The sequence below is a fragment of the Mauremys mutica genome, chromosome 8 (assembly GCF_020497125.1).
Source record: "Mauremys mutica isolate MM-2020 ecotype Southern chromosome 8, ASM2049712v1, whole genome shotgun sequence".
NCBI lineage: Eukaryota > Metazoa > Chordata > Testudines > Geoemydidae > Mauremys > Mauremys mutica.
In genome coordinates, this window is record NC_059079.1 from 520,403 (window position 1) to 536,749 (window position 16,347).

Genomic DNA, 16,347 nt, shown 5'->3' on the forward strand with positions numbered 1-16,347 from the left:
TCAAGGACCTTGAATTAAATCTTAGAAAAGGTGGGGGTGGGGAAGAGAGCAGAAGCAAGTCTCAGAACCCAGGTCCACTTGTTCATCCTTGCAAGGTTTGTGCTATGGGGATAAAAATAGCAGCATAGGCACTCCTGCTTGGGCTGGAGCCTGGGCTCTGAGATTGTGTGTATGCAGGGTGGGGAGAAATCATACACAGAGGCCAGGTCTCAGAGCCTGGGTGGGAACATCTGCATTGCTATTTTTATCCCTGTAGCTTGAGCCCTGCAAGCCCAAATCAGTTGACCCAGGCTCTGAGACTCGCTGTCACGGGTCTTTTTTGGCAGTGTAGACGTACCCTTCAATTCTCGTTGCCTCACAACAGTAAGAGTATCAGTAAAGAACAGCTGCACTAATACCATCTGAACACAGCCTGCACGAGCAGCAGAGCGCCACAGGATCAGAAACGGGCAAAGGTAACAAAGGGAGCAGCAACCAGAGAGGCTTGGGCAGAGCATCTGGAGCAGGAAGGGATGAGATGAGCGATATCCGAGCAAGAGCTCTTCCTGCCCTGAGCTGCCTGCAGCCTATGGCCAGTGTGGAAACTCCAACACCGTGCCAGTAATCAACAACAATTGTGGGGGCAGGAGATTAGACCGCACAGCCACAGGCAGCCCAGCCCAATGATGATTAAGGAGGTGGAACCCAGCAGCTCTATACAAATATCTAAAGAGTGGAGAGGCCAAGGCAGAGCAGAACTAGCTGGGGCAGAAGTGGGAGAGTGTGTGGAGGAACAGTGTTACAACAAGGAAGGGAAGAGTGAAGTTAAGTCCCAAGGGGAACAGCTTCCTGACAGGCACATGGGTTAGGCTGACAGCCTTCCAGAGGCAGAGCCGGAAGTCCCATTCCCTGGGCCAAAGCCCCAGAGGGGCCCACTACTTGGTGAGAGCAGACAGGGCTTCACCAGCACCCACCTTGGTTATTTGAAACACACAAGAGTGCAAATTCCATGCTGCAAGGCTTCAATTTGATTGCTGGGACAGGGCCTGTAGTTACCAGTTATTACTCCACTCTCTCGCCCTAGCTAGGCCTTGGCTGCAGCATCACACAGACAGGGACTGAACAGAGAGCTTGGAGAAGGGCACAGGCACACTAAAAGGTTTGGAAAGCAAGAACCAGGAGAAAGACTTTGAGGGCTCTAACGACTGAAACCCCACCCTGGGGTCAGCCCTGGCTACCCAAGAGATGACTCTCCCTTTGCAAGTACAACCTCCCCTGAGAGCTACCACCCAGCAGAATGCGGCTATCAGCCAGCAAAGGAAGCATGGAGAGGGGAGAGAAAGAAAGTTTACCTAGGAGCCAGAACTAGGCTATGGAATGCACTTCTGCAACATCTGAGACTCCAGGCCCCACACCCTGCTCTGAGAGGTGACTTCCCCTCAGCCAGCCTCTCTCTCTCCCACACCCTTTATGTAGGACAAAGGGTATTTGGTGTTGATAACACTCGGCAGGGGCTCCAATCCTATGGGGAAATCGCATGTCCTAATAAACCCAAGGCACCGAACATCTTCACCCAGGATCTCCAGCCCCCACCTCAACAATGGAGAGGCTAGTATCAGAGGGGGAGCCGTGTTAGTCTGGATCTGTAAAAGCAGCAAGGAATCCTGTGGCACCTTATAGACTAACAAATGTATTGGAGCATGAGCTTTCGTGGGTGAATACCCACTTCGTCGGATGCACCCACGAAAGCTCATGCTCCAATACGTCTGTTAGTTTATAAGGTGCCACAGGACTCTTTGCTGTTTTCAATGGAGAGACTGACAGCACAAGACCACAGAGGCAGAGCTGGGATCAGCACCCAGGCTGACCCTGTGCAACAAGGACGGGAAAGGCCTGTCCTCTCTGCAGCCCCACTCTTTCCATTGATCACGAGAGAAAAGCATGATCCAGAGTAACCTTTGGATCTGATGCCCATGGGGATGCACCAATCAACCCAGAGCCTGACTGCAGATTCCAAGGGGCCCCAGGCAGAGCCTGGGAGACTCTGGCTGACCTTCATATCACAGGCTGGGATGAGATAAGCTATCCCAACTGTCCTATAGGCAACAACCAGGACCATGGACTAAGTGATGCTATAACACAGGGAGCGAGCTAGCTGACCATACCTGGCATCAAAGCAAGGTAGTTTCCTACAGCAGGCTCTTGGGTTTCACTCCCAGTAAACAGCTGCCCACCCTGATCCATTCTGGGGGTTACCGGAGTGAATTTACTCCCATAATGATCCCTGCACAGGGCACAGGATAGGAAATGAAGACCCCATGAGATCCCCTGTCCCCAAGCATGTCCACAAACTCTCTAGCCCCCACTCCTCCACTGGAGCTAGAGAATGCTCCAAGAAGGCAGGAGAGTATAGTACCCAAACTGGATACTGCTGTTATCAGAAAGTGACAGCTTCCCCAGCGCTCTGGACCAGCAGGGATGACTGCATTCCCAGAGCCTAGCATCTCTGCTCTTCCCGGCATGGAGAAGTTCTTGTCTTTAGGGACCGGCTCCTTTCCAGAGGCATCTCAACCTGCTCCACCCGTCTAACAGGAAAGGGCAAGACATTCCAGCCAGAGAGCTCCCTCTGCCCCAACAGCTGTGCAGTGGCAAGGCACCATCTAATCCAATATGTGCAGGTTTCTTCCAGAGCCTCTGAGGGTTTATGCTCCTCTTGGCCCTGGAGCACTCGGGAAGAGCAGAGCACAGAACAACATTCATCCCTCCCCAATCTCTGCAGGAGGATCAGTGCCTGTACCTGCCCTGCTCAGTCTGTATGCAGGCCAGGTACGGGGAGAGAACGCTCTCTCCCTGCTATTACTCTGTGGGGCAAATAGGAGGTCCCCCGGAATCCAGACCAACATGGGGGGGAAGGAGGAGGCAATGAAACCTGAAAGAGACCCTGGGCCTCTCCCCAACTCACACAGCACCAGGAAGACAGACTCAGCATGGCTCAGAGATTCAGAAAGCACTGGGCTTGCTACCCACTCCCACACAAACAAACAAGTTGTCCTACCTGCTCTGGAGTGAGTGGGGAATTAGGTCTTGTGCTTCCTCCCACACAACTCTCTGCCCTAGGGGACCATCTAGTTCACATACCTCGAGGCATTACTCCTCCCTTCATTCCCCCTGAAACTGCACAGATCAGAACCCAGCAGAGGCCTGGCTTGTGTGTGGCAGGGCCTGGCAGCTCCACACCTGTGGTGTGGTAGAGAGAGCAGCATGCAGCAGCTTGGAGCCAGCATGTTACCCTCAGGGCTGGGCACTGTCACTGGAACAAAGAATTGCAGGTTGACCGGTATGCACTAACCTCTAAGCCAGGGGAAGTCAATAGGGGGACTGAGGGCCAAATCCAAATGCTTGAGCAGACCCCAAAATCTTATTTACTTATTATCATCATGGAGGGAAGAGAAGAGAATGATTTTTTTCCTCTGGAGTATGAACCTTGACTATATGTTGACCAAGAACCTTAACAAAAAAAAATAGACTAACCCTGCTCTAGGGGCGTGTCTACACTGCAGCAGGCAGCAAGCCTCCCAGCCCAGGCAGACAGACTCACTCTAGCATGCTAAGAATGGCTGTATGGACACTGCACCTTGGGCAGCGCTTTCACTACAAACTTACGTTGACCTAGTTCCATTGCCCAGGGAGTAGGAAAAATGCATTCTCCTGAGTGACATAGTTAAGCCAACCTAAGCCTCAGTGTAGACACTGCTAAATTGACTTTTCTTTATCAACCTAGCTGCCAGCTCCTGAAGAAGTGGATTTACTGCAGAGATGGATAACCCCTTCCGTTGCTGTAGTTAAGTGTCTACACTGCAGTACTGCAGCATTTCCAGTGTAGACACTCCCATAGGCTAGCCACCCGAGCTCAAGACCGTACAACTGCCCAGGCTTGAGCTCGGATGGCTAGCCTGACTCACTGCCAGAGCCACAATGTCCACACAGCTATTTTTAGCATGCTACCTTGAGCCCCTCTAGCACCCGCCTGCCTACCCAGGCTCATGAGACAGCACCCAGCAGTGTCACTCAAGTCCCTAGCCACTAGGCAGGCTGTTTGATTCAGGGAGCCCTCTATCCCTGGGTAGCTGTTTAGCAGGTCTTGCTGGAAGGTCAGCCCAGCCTGGAATCTGCCCTGCCCACATTCTGCAAGGTGGGGAGAGGGTCCAGCCCAGAGCCTGTAACCCACAGCAGCAGGATACATGCCTGCCATTCACACAATGCTTGTTGCCCTTCAGGCCTGGGGCAGAGACCTTCCCAAGGAGACTCTCCTCAGCTCCCATGCTATCAGCCCAGTCTGCCTACCACTCCTGCAGCCACTTGCCTCTCTCATTTCACCCCTCTCCACCACAGCCACTTCTTCACCAGGCTCGTGCCTCCAGTATCTCTGAATTCTCCCATTTCCCTAGTTACTAAGGTACCCAAAACAAAGCAAGTCATCCCAGGGGCAGCTGCACAGAGCATTCCAGAGAGACTGCCACTCCTGCTGCAGCAGGCGTAAGCCCAGGTGCACACACAAGAACTGCCCACCATCTCCACAATGCCTCTGTGCATAGCCCCATTTCACCCACCACACACGCCGACTACATCCCTAAGGAAAGGTTCTAAAAAAAGGCAACCACATGTGGAGGGGGAAGAGGCGGGACAGTAAGCTGCTGAGTCACCCCCAGTCCCGCCCAGGAGTGGGGGCTGACAGCTACTGAATTATATGGTCCAGGAGATTAGAAATTCCTCTACCTCCTCCCTACACAAGGAGCAGCACAGATCCCCTATGCATGATAACCCCACAAGCCTCACATGAGTCTGGCACTGGCATCCCAGTGCTAGTGCTGCACCCTCCCAAAAGCCTCCTTCCCACAGATGTTCCAGAAAGAGACCCACACACAGGCCATGCACCTACGCGAGCTGGAACTCATGAAAGCCAATGTTTTATTACAGGCAGCGCACAAGGCCTGGCACTGCCATCCAGCACAGGGAGGGGAGGAGGAATCTCTCAATGGGACATTGATGCAGTGGCCTGGAAGGGAGAAGGAGCTCTCATGCTACAAAGCAGTCAGCCAATCACAAGAGTCAGACTGCCTTTGCCCTGCAATGCAGAGGTCTGAGCATGGCAACTGCTGCAGGCTCAGCTGCAAAGGGACAGCATGCTGCCCTGCTGCAAGAGGTGGGCAATGTCACATGTGACTGTTCCCAACTGAAGATCTGACCTTCTGTGCCCCCAAACAACTCCCCTCAGCCACCTATCAACCTGGGTCCAGGGGCCTTATTTACACAGCACATCCAGCTTCCCTCCAGCTTTGGCTTCAGAGTGCAGGAGGCATGAATTTGAAAACAAGAGGAGAGGGGCACTGCTGATGCAGCCCCAGCTGAATTTTACCTTTTCTCCAATCAAAGATGCCTCTCTCAGGAACAGGCCCCTGAATTCTTCTCCGGGTCACAGATGTGTTGCTAGCTGTAATGAGACAGAAACTCCCTTAGAACTGAGGCACTCACTGAGGGAGGGGAAAACAGTAGCAACTGTTGGGGTCAGGGAGAATGGTCCAGCACAGAGCTGGGGTGGCACTAGGGAAGAGCTTCAGTAGCCCAGGTGAGAGATGATGCAGGCAGAGAGAGGTGCTCAGAAGGGTAGAGCCATCAGGTTTGTGACAAGGCTGCCAAGGTAGGACAGTGTATATGAGATGGGAGACAAGAGTAAAGGTCAGAGTGGAGGATTGGGAGTAGCAGAGACAAGCAAGGGTGTGAATGCAGAGGAAGAACAAGATGGCACTGGGCTCCTTTGCCTTGGAGAGATCACAGGACAAACCCGAAGAGGAACCTGTGTCACCCACTTGACATTTGCAGCTCCTATTGTTTGAGTACCTGGGCTGAGGCAAGCAGGAGGGGCAAGGTGTGTGCCTGGAGACTGAAATGACACCCAGCTCATGCCTGGGACCTACACGTTTTCACCCTATAGGCTGGAGTCACAGAAGGCTGCACCTGGTAAGGGGCGCTGGACAGAACTCAATCTGCGGCTGGGATAGGTGGTGAAGCTTTCTGCACAAGGGGAACATGTATGGGCAGTCCCTGCACTAAGTGGGAGCACACAATTGAGTCAGGCCAGCTTAGCCACACAGCCAGAGGTAAAGAGCCACCCCCTCCCCAACGTATTGCCACTATCTAGGAAACCCACAGCAACAACTTCTCCCTAGCTTAGCCAGCTGCCAGAGGCCAAAGCCAGCCAGCACCCCTTTCTGCAGGGACTCAGGATCGTCCCTCCTGGCCTCCAACCCTACCCGCTCCCGGCGGCTCACCCAGCACTCCTGGCCGGAGCCATTCAGCGGTTCACCCAGGCTGCGCTCTCCCAGGACCCCAGTACTCCCCCCAGGGTGGGCACCCGAGCGTGAGCGCTACGGGGCCCTGCTCCCCCCAGCCCGAGCCCCAGCGCCCGGCTGCAGTACCCGCCTCTGCGGACACCCAGGGAAGCGCGGGGCCCGGAGCTCACCTGGGCCGGGCCCACGGGAGAACAGCCGGCTCCGGCTCCGTCCCCTCCCGCACCGGCCGCGCTCAGAGCCAGGGCTCCGGCGGCCGCGGCCCTTGTGTCCCGGGAAGGGCCGGCAGCGGGGCCATGAGACACCGACCCCGAGCTCGGGCCGGGCCCCGCGGCCCGCCTGCGGGGAGAGGGAGGGGCCGGGGCCGGGCACAGGCACGGGACAGACCGACCCGGCCCAGGCCCCGCGGCGCGACCCGCCCTACGCGGCCCCCGAGTCCCCGGCCAGCGCCCCACTCACCGGGCCGCGGAGCCGCGCCGGCCTGCCCCGCCTCGCCTCCCCGCCGGCTGCAGTGAGCGAGCGAGCGAGCGGCGGGCGGGGCGCCCCCGGCGCTGGGCGGCCCGACTCGGCTCCGGGCACCGCCACGGGAGGGGGCGCCCGGGCCAATCACAGCGGCGGCCCCGCCCCGGGCGCAGAAGGAGGCGGGGTGGGGGCAGGGGCTGTTAGGGGCAGGGGCTGAGGGGCAGCCTGTGGGGGGAGGGGGCTGTGAGGGGAGGGGCGGGGCTCTGAGGGGGCAGGGGGCTGTCAGGGAGGGGGCTGTGAAAGCAGGGGAGGGGCAGGGCTCTGAGGGGGCAGGGGGCTGTCAGGGAGGGGGCAGGGGGCTGTCGGGGAGGGGGCTGTGAGAGCAGGGGAGGGGCGGGGCTCTGAGGGGGCAGGGGAGGGGGCTCTGAGGGGGCAGGGCTGTGAGAGCAGGGGGAAGGGCAGGGCTCTGAAGGGGCACGGGCTGTCAGGGCTCAGAGGGCTGTCAGGGAGGGAGGCAGGGGAGAGGGTTTGAGGGGGCAGGGCTGTGAGGGGGCAGGGGGCTGTCAGGGAGGGGGCAGGGGGAGGAGAGTGAGAGAGCAGGGGAGGGGCGGGGCTGTCAGGGAGGGGGCAGGGGGCTGTCAGGGAGGGGGCTGTGAGAGCAGGGGACAGGCGGGGCTCTGAGGGGGCAGGGGGCTGTCAGGGAGGGGGCTGTGAGAGCAGGGGAGGGGAGGGGCTCTGAGGGGGCAGGGGGCTGTCAGGGAGGGGGCAGGGGAGAGGGCTCTGAGGGGGCAGGGGGCTGCCAGGGAGGGGGCTGTGAGAGCAGGGGAGGGGCGGGGCTCTGAGGGGGCAGGGGGCTGTCAGGGAGGGGGAGGGCTCTGAGGGGGCAGGGGGCTGTCGGGGAGGGGGCTGTGAGAGCAGGGGAGGGGCGGGGCTCTGAGGGGGCAGGGGGCTGCCAGGGAGGGGGCAGGGGAGAGGGCTCTGAGGGGGCAGGGGGCTGTGAGAGCAGGGGAGGGGCGGGGCTCTGAGGGGGCAGGGGGCTGTCAGGGAGGGGGCAGGGGAGAGGGTCCTGAGGGGGCAGGGCTCTGAAGGGGCACGGGCTGTCAGGGCTCAGAGGGCTGTCGGGGGAGAGGGGAAGGATGGGAATGGGCAGGATACATCAGGCAGCAGGTGGAAACGGGCTGGGAGCCTCCCCCAGCTCAGGTGGAGGAGGGCCCTGTGGGAAGAGGCACAGCTGCCTTCCCAGCCTCCATGCAGCACAGGCCACTTCTGCCCCCTCCTTTGGTTGTGGCTTCTGTTGCTGTCACTCTCATGCCCCTCTCTTGTGGGGCAGGACCCCCCTTCCCAGTAGTCAGTTATTCCTGGGGTCCTGGCAGGCCACAGGACTGAGCTCTCTAGGGAGGCTTCAGGTCCCATCCTGGCTCTTGCACTCTATGTATCAAAATGCGTATTGTGCCCTGCCCCATCTACCAGCTTTGCTGAAGGGGAAGTGCCAGCTTTCATAAGCCCCCCTCCCCATGGCCCCCAACACACCCAAGGGTTTCAAGTGGAACTGGCTTCTCACATAGGGACAACTTTCCAGATAACAAGGGGCTGCTAGTGCTGCTTGCTAGAGGGTGCATGCTCTGTCCCGGGAGGGTAGCATAAATATTTAATTCTCAGGGCACCACCTCCAGGCTAATCTGAAAGATCTTCTCAGGCCAAACACTCCCCATCCTCCATTCTGTCTCACATACCATCCCATGACATTGCATCAGTATGATGCACTGTTGCCAAAGTCAGTTAAGAGCCACAAACTCCACAATCAACAGCAAAGTTACAGTTCAAATCAGAGATGGGAGAATACAAAGGTTCAGAGTTCAGACAGATATCCATAAAGAGATGCTTGCATGACTCTGTGGAGGCTTCTAATGCTTCCTGTGACCCTCCCTTTAAAGGGCTTGGCTACACTTGCAGGTGTGCAGTGCTGGGAGTTACAGCTGTCTTCGTACAGCTGTGTAGGGAAAGCACTGCAGTGTGGCCACACTGAGAGCTACCAGCGCTGCAGTGTGGCCACATTTGCAGCGGTGTTGGGAGTGGTGCATTATGGGCAGCTATCCCAGCGTTCAAGTGGCTGTAATGTGCTTTTCAAAAGAGGGGGGTGGGGTGGAGTGTGACAGGGAACGTGGGGGAGAGAGAGAGAGAGGGGATTTTTGGAGCCGACACTGCGTCAGCTCCCTGCCTTGCAAATTCTGACCACTTCCTGGACCCCTCATTCAGCCTGCAGACCGGATAAGCAGCTGCTCCAATGGACTCCCTTTCCTGCCCCCCTCGTGCTGTTTCTCTCCTCAAGCAAACACTAGGCTGTGGACATTCATCCCCCTGCCTGCCTCATTCACAGAAAACAGGAGCTGTGTTTGTTTTTTAAATAAGCAGCTCCGGGAGCCCCGAGTTCACAACAAAACAAAGAGTTCTTTAGTTAAAAGCATTATGGGAAAATTCTGCTGGAGGCCAATTACAGCGCTTTTGGTGGCCACACTTGCGGAGCAGCGCTGCATCACCAGCGCTGCAATAGTTATACACGAGGCAGAGCAGAAGTACAGCCAGCGCTGCATGTGCCTTGCAAGTGTGGACGGTGTGTAAGTTGCAGCGCTGTAAACCCACCACCAGCGCTGCAACTCTCCAGTGTAGCCAAGCCCTCAGGTAGGCCTTGATTTCTACTCCTTGTCTCCTCAGCAGCACCAGATACTACAATGACTGGAGCCAAATTGATTGCTTACATTAGAGCCTCTTAGAGTAGTGGTTCTCAAGCGTTTGTACTGGTCACCCCTTTCACATAGCAAGCCTCTGTGTGTGATTTCCCCCTTAATATGTTAAAAAGTGTTTTAAATTTATAACACCATTATAAACGCTGGAGGCAAAGCAGGATTTGGGGTGGAGGCTGACAGCTCACGATCCCCCATGTAATAACCTCGTGACCCCCTGAGGATCCCTACCCCCAGTTTGAGAACCCCTGTCTTAGAGGGATGGGAAAGTTTAGGCACCGCCAAGCCAATATTTAATGGGAAGTCAAAATTTTGATAGCAGAGACCACGAGTGTGATATGGTAACAAAAGCAAATTGACTGCAATGTTCCAGTGTGGTACTAGGAGGTGCAATGCTGCAGGAGTAGGGTGGGGACTCATCAGGGGACCCTCTCCCCGCAACGCATTGTCTAGACTAATATTTAAAAGCGTGATGCTAGCCAACATTACAAATGCCAACCAGGACAGCACATGTTACAGGCAGTGTGCCATGCCTACACTAGTCCTGAGCACTGGTTGGTAACATATGCATACATCAAGCTTTTAAATCCTCATCTAGAGAAGGCCTCAATGAGTCCAGATCCCTGTGTCTTGGCCTTGGGCTCCTGAAACTGCCATCTTCCCAGTGATACTTCAGGAGCTTTATTTAGTCAGATTTTTTTGAGGCCAGAGGGAACCATTAGTTCATCTATGCAATTTGGCACCTGTTGACTCAGGCTGCAGGTCTCTTTAATTGGGCTGTAGACACTCTGGGTCAGGCTCCAGCCTGAACTCTGGAACCCTCTCACCTCACATGGTTCTAGTGCCCAGGCTCCAGCCTAAGCCCAGAAACCTACACTGCAATTAAACAGCCCCACAGCCCAGTGAGCCCAAGTCAGCTGGCATGGCCCAGCTGGGGGGTTTAATTACAGTGTAGACATACCACCAGTCTGATCTCCTGTCTATCACAGGCTAAACAATTTTATTAATTTACCCCGGTATTGCGACCAATAGTTTGTGCTTGACTAAAGCACCTCTTCCAGAAAGGCCTCCACTTCCTTGGGAGTTTGTTCTAGAAGTAGATCACCCTCAGTGGGAAATATTTGTGCCTAATTTCTAATTTGATGGTCTGGCTTCAGCTTCCAGCCATTGATCCTCCCATGCCTTTCTCCATTAGATTAGAGAGCCTTTTAGTGCCTGCTGTTTTCTTCCTATGAAGGTACTTACTTGCTAATCAAGTCACCTCTTGATTTTTTTTTTAATCAAACAACTAAACAGATTGGAGTTCTTTAAGACTCTCTCACTTCTAAGGCATTTTCTCCAGCCCTCCAATCCCTGGTGTGGCTCTTCTCTGCACCCTCTCCAATCTTTCACCATTGTTTTTATAGAAAGAGCTTGGAATTGGATCTAGGTGTTTTTGTCAAATATTTAAAAATGATAAATCTAAATTTCATCTCAACCCCCATAGCAAGAGACAGCCAGACAAGAAAAACAGAAGGGGTACCTCCCCATGCCATCTCCAAAGGGCCTGGATGGCCTTTACAGGACACACTACAATGAACAGAACTGAGATATTTGGGGTGGGGGGGAATGAATTCCAGGGCAGAAGGGCCCTCAGAGAACACTCACTCCAGCATCCTCCATTTAAAACAGAGGCAGCTCAGCTTGAGCCTCTACACAGACATAGACACTTGTGAACACGAAGGCTATGTCTATGCTACAGACCTTACAGCAGCACAACTACACCCTACAATGGCACAGCTGCAGCAGTCTCCTGTGTAGCCGATCTATGCCAATGGAAGAGCGCTCTCCTGCCAGCATAATTAAACCGCCCCCAATGAGTGGCAGTAGCTATATCCGCAGGAGAGCGTCTCCCACTGACATGGCACTGTGCGCACCAGTGCTTTTGTCGGTGAAACTTGTGTCAGTCAGGGGTGTGATTTTTTTTTCCACACCCTGAGCAACATAAGTTATACTAACGAAAGTGCTAGTGTAGACAGCCTGAGAATCCCATAACACCTTTCACAAGTGCAGGGATGTTTGCTGCAGGCTCTCAGACATCTCCCAGTGTGAGGTCCTCCACCTTCCTGCAGGTTAACTGGGACACCATCCTCACCTTCCTGCCCTGAGTTTGGCAAGGGGAGGGATCCCCATGCTGTGCAGAGTGCTACGGACTGCAAGTGTAAGGTGTTAGTGTTACTACAGCGCTGTAAAGGAAGAGGGAGGGGAAGAGATTGTCTCAGATGTTACAAGCCCCACTCCCAAGCTGCGGCAGCACTTGGAAGTGAGGGAATGGGGGAGAGCGCTAGCTTAGCTCCCCAGAGAGCCACACTCTGAGGATACACTAAGAATCTTTGAATCTTTTTCCTCTGTCCAGTTGCTCCTCACCTCGCATCTCAGCTACCCACCCCAATCAAAACACTGCTGCCAAAAAATCAGTTTCCAGGCACATCACTTCAGTGTGTCACAATTCTGTCTTCCCCTTCCCACTCCCTCTATAAGTCCCTCCACTGGCTTCCACTCCCCCTAGTTGGGGTTGGTCCTGCTTTGAGCAGGGGGTTGGACTAGATGACCTCCTGAGGTCTCTTCCAACCCTAATATTCTATGATTCCTTATTTCCTCAGACACAAGCATCTCATCCTCACCTTTAATACTCCTCATGACCCATCTCTGCCCCACTTATTGCATCTATCATCTTACTGCATCATTGCCTCCTGCCTCTGCTCTGAAAATGTCCATCCTTCACTGTCTCACACAAGCATATCCCTCCCCACTTTTTCACAGCTGCCTCTGGCACAAACTCTGTAGAGTCATCTTTGTCAAGAGGCCTCCCGGCCTCAAAGCTGATAGCAGATACTTGTTGCAGCAGGCACACAGCTAACCTATGCATAAGCTTGCTCTGATTATTGGTCCCATTTCTTCCCACACAACCACCCACTTGACTTCACCTGTGGTGACTTGTTAAGTGTAACCCAGGCCTAAGTTAATGACATGTAAATTGACTAGCTACAGTGCGCAGGGTGCACCCCAGCCAGGCTGACCTAACCCACGGGGAAGCTGCTGCTAGGCTGATGGAAGAACACTTCTGTTGACCCAACTGCTGCCACTCAGGCAGGTGCAACTCCTACAGTGAGAGGAAAAAACCCTTTTGTCACTGTAGGCTGTGCCTACACTGCAGGCTTATGGCGACACAGCTACAGGGCCACAGCTGTGCTGCTATAGTCCCCATGGTGTAGACATGGCCCGAGAGCAATGATACTCAGACCTCAGTGGTTTATTAGCGATCATCATTACCCAAAAGAGCCACAATGGTGTGAATTCATTTCCCTCCCTTTACTATAGCTTCAGCATGACTATGTAGTACAATATGACAGGGGAATATATACATATATTCTCATAGCAAAGTGACTGACCAAGTGTTATTATATCAACTACAGTTCACTAACATAGTAAAAGCCTCCTGATTGGTGAATAATTAAATCACATGGTTTTGATATCATGCACGGAAAAGAGCCACAGAAGACACATCAAAGAGTCACTTGGGACTCACAAGCCTCATTCTGAGTATCACTGGGCAGGGGTTATCACACCTGAAACCTCTCTCCAAGGAACACAGAGGGATAGCCTGTCTCAGCCTGGCCACAGGCCTGGCCCTGGGAAAGTTTTGCAAGCAAGAGAAAGGGTCTCCTCCAGGTAATGGGTAAAGTTGATGCCAACTCAGGATTGGAGGGCTTTCAAAAAGCTAGGCCAGAGCCCAAAGCAGAGCTATGGGCTTGATGCAGGAATCAGTAGGTGGGACTCTCTGGCCCATGTTATGCAGGAGGTCAGAATGGATGATCGTAGCAGTCCCTGTGAAGTTGGCTGAATCAGCTTGAGTCTTTGAAGCTCTTCTCTAGCCAATTCCAAGCCCTGCGGACTCAGACTACTATACTATTACTGCCAACCACAGGGGCACCATGTGCAGTTCTCGGGGTAAATGGGCCAGACTCTCATCCCCTTCCCCAGCAGGGGACAGGGGGCACCATATCACCCAGAAGGAGCCACCCTGCTCTTCCCCCAAGAGCTCAGCACAAGGGCTTCCAGCAAGAGATCAGGAACAGTCAGCATGGATTCACCAAGGGCAAGTCATGCCTGACTAACCTAATTGCCTTCTATGAGGAGATAACTGGGTCTGTGGATGAGGGGAAAGCAGTGGATGTGTTATTCCTTGACTTTAGCAAAGCTTTTGATAGGGTCTCACACAGTATTCTTGCCAGCAAGTTAAAGTAGTATGGGCTGGATGAATGGACTATACAGTAGATAGAAAGCTGTCTAGATCGTCAGGCTCAACGGGTAGTGATCAATGGCTCCATGTCTAGTTGGCAGCCAGTTTCAAGCGGAGTGCCCCAAGGGTCGGTTCTGGGGCCAATTTTGTTTGATAGCTTCATTAATGATCTGGAGGATGGCGTAGACTGCACTCTAAGCAAGTTTGCAGATGACACTAAACTGGGAGGAGTGGTTGATACGCTGGAGGGTAGGGATAGGATACAGGGGAACCTAGATAAATTAGAGGATTGGGCCAAAAGAAACCTGATGAGATTCAACAAGGACAAGTGCAGAGTCCTGCACTTAGGATGGAAGAATCCCATGAACTGCTACCGACTAGGGACCGAATGGCTAGGAAGCAGTTATGTGGAAAAGGACCTAGGGGTTACAGTGGACAAGAAGCTGGATATGAGTCAACAGTGTGCCCTTGTTGCCGAGAAGGCTAATGGCATTTTGTGCTGTATAAGTAGGAGCATTGCTAGCAGATCGAGAGATATGATCATTCCCCTCTGTTCGACATTGGTGAGGCCTCATTTGGAGTACTGTGTCCAGTTTTGGGCCTCATACTACAAGGAGGATGTGGAAAAACTGGAAAGAGTCCAGGGGAGGGCAACAAAAATGATTAGGGGGCTGGAGCACATGACTTATGAAGAGCGGCTGAGGGAACTGGGATTGTTTAGTCTGCAGAAGAGAAGAATCAGGGGGGATTTGATCGCTGCTTTCAACTACCTGAAAGGGGGTTCCAAAGAGGATGGATCTAGCCTGTTCTCAGTTGTAGAAGATGACAGAACAAGGAGCAATGGTCTCAAGTTTCAGAGAGGGAGGTTTAGGTTGGATATTAGGAAAAACTTTTTCACTAGTAGGGTGGTGAAGCACTGGAATGGGTTACCTAGGGAGGTGGTGGAATCTCCTTCCTTAGAGGTTTTTTAGGTCAGGCTTGACAAAGCCCTGGCTGGGATGATTTAGTTGGGGTTGGTCCTGCTTTGAGCAGGGGGTTGGATTAGGTGACCTCCTGAGGTCCCTTCCAACCCTGATATTCTATGATGCTATGATCAGGGCTGGTAATCAGATCCTCAGGTATGCTCCTGCCTAGCTGTGCACAGCTCTCTTCCCCCACCATAGCAGTGCAGAGAGTACCCTCCCCACACAGCCCTGCAACCCCCACCTAGGGTGACCAGATGTCCCAATTTTATAGGGACAGTCCTGATATTTGGGGCTTCGTCTTATATAGGCCCCTATTACCCCCCACCCCATACCAATTTCACATTTGCTGTCTAGTCACCCCCCCGTAACGCAGAGAGCCCCCTGCCAGGGGACCAGTCCCGTGCCCCCCTTCCCCGTCCTGCACCCCCTGTAACGCAGAGAGCCCCCTGCCAGGCACCTGCCCCGTGCCCCCCTTCCCAGTCCTGCACCCCCCGTAACGCAGAGAGCCCCCCGCCAGGCACCTGCCCCGGGCCCCCCTTCCCCGTCCTGCACCCCCCGTAACGCAGAGAGCCCCCTGCCAGGGGACCAGTCCCGTGCCCCCCTTCCCCACCCTGCACCCCCGTAACGCAGAGAGCCCCCCGCCAGGCACCGGCCCTGGGCCCCCCTTCCCCGTCCTGCACCCCCTGTAACGCAGAGAGCCCTCTGCCGGGCACCGGCCCCGGGCCCCCCTTCCCCGTCCTGCACCCCCCGTAACGCAGAGAGCCCCCCGCCGGGCACCGGCCCCGGGCCCCCCTTCCCCGTCCTGCACCCCCCCTAACGCAGAGAGCCCCCCGCCTGGCACCTGCCCCGGGCCCCCCTTCCCCGTCCTGCACCCCCTGTAACACAGAGAGCCCCCCGCCGGGCACTGGCCCCGGGCCCCCCTTCCCCACCCTGCACCCCCCGTAACGCAGAGAGCCCCCCGCCGGGCACCGGCCCCGGGCCCCCCTTCCCCACCCTGCACCCCCCGTAACGCAGAGAGCCCCCTGCCGGGCACCGGCCCCGGGCCCCCCTTCCCCGTCCTGCACCCCCCGTAACGCAGAGAGCCCCCCGCCGGGCACCGGCCCCCCCTGCCCTGCGCCCCCCATGGCGGAGGCGAGGCCAGGCCCGGCCCGCACCCCCCGGAGCCATGGCGGAGGCCCGGCCCGGCGCTCCGCATCAGGACTCACCCGCCTGGCGCTGCCGGGAGCTCGCGGCGCTTCCTGACCAGCCGACGCGCCCGGCTCGCGCTGTCACCCCAGCGCTACGGGGGCCGCCCCCGGCGCTCGGCGGCCGCTGATTGGCCCGGCGGCCCTCCGGGGCGGGGCGGGGGAAGCCGCCCCTCAGCGCCCCCTCCCGGCGCGGGCGCGCACAGCCGGGCTGACCCCCCGCACCCCGGCCCCGCCCGCCTGGCAGCTCCGCTCGGGCGGGCGGCGGCGTCTCGTGCGCGGAGCTGGAGCCCCGGTAGCGCCGCCTCCGCGTCGGAGGCTCCCTTGTCCGCGGGGCGCTAGCGGGGGCCGGGCCAGGCCGCGCCGCGTCGGGCGGAGCCTGCGGGG

At 55.9% G+C, this 16,347-nt stretch overlaps 1 protein-coding gene across 4 annotated transcripts in view; it reads right to left on the minus strand.

Annotated features, from left to right (window-relative positions):
• The window catches only part of ELOVL1 (ELOVL fatty acid elongase 1), a 33,020-nt gene extending 16,938 nt beyond the window's left edge, over window positions 1–16,082 (minus strand). For 2 of the 4 annotated variants that reach the window (XM_045027383.1, XM_045027381.1), the window contains exons 1-2: window positions 15,982–16,082; window positions 5,396–5,470 (exon numbers count right to left, since the gene is read on the minus strand). The gene's annotated coding sequence lies outside the window, so the exon portion shown is untranslated. Of the gene's footprint in view, window positions 1–5,395; window positions 5,471–6,785; window positions 6,915–15,981 lie in introns of those variants that run through there. The other 2 variants (XM_045027384.1, XM_045027382.1) reach the window with 2 other exon arrangements.
• Between the last annotated feature and the right edge of the window lie 265 nt (window positions 16,083–16,347).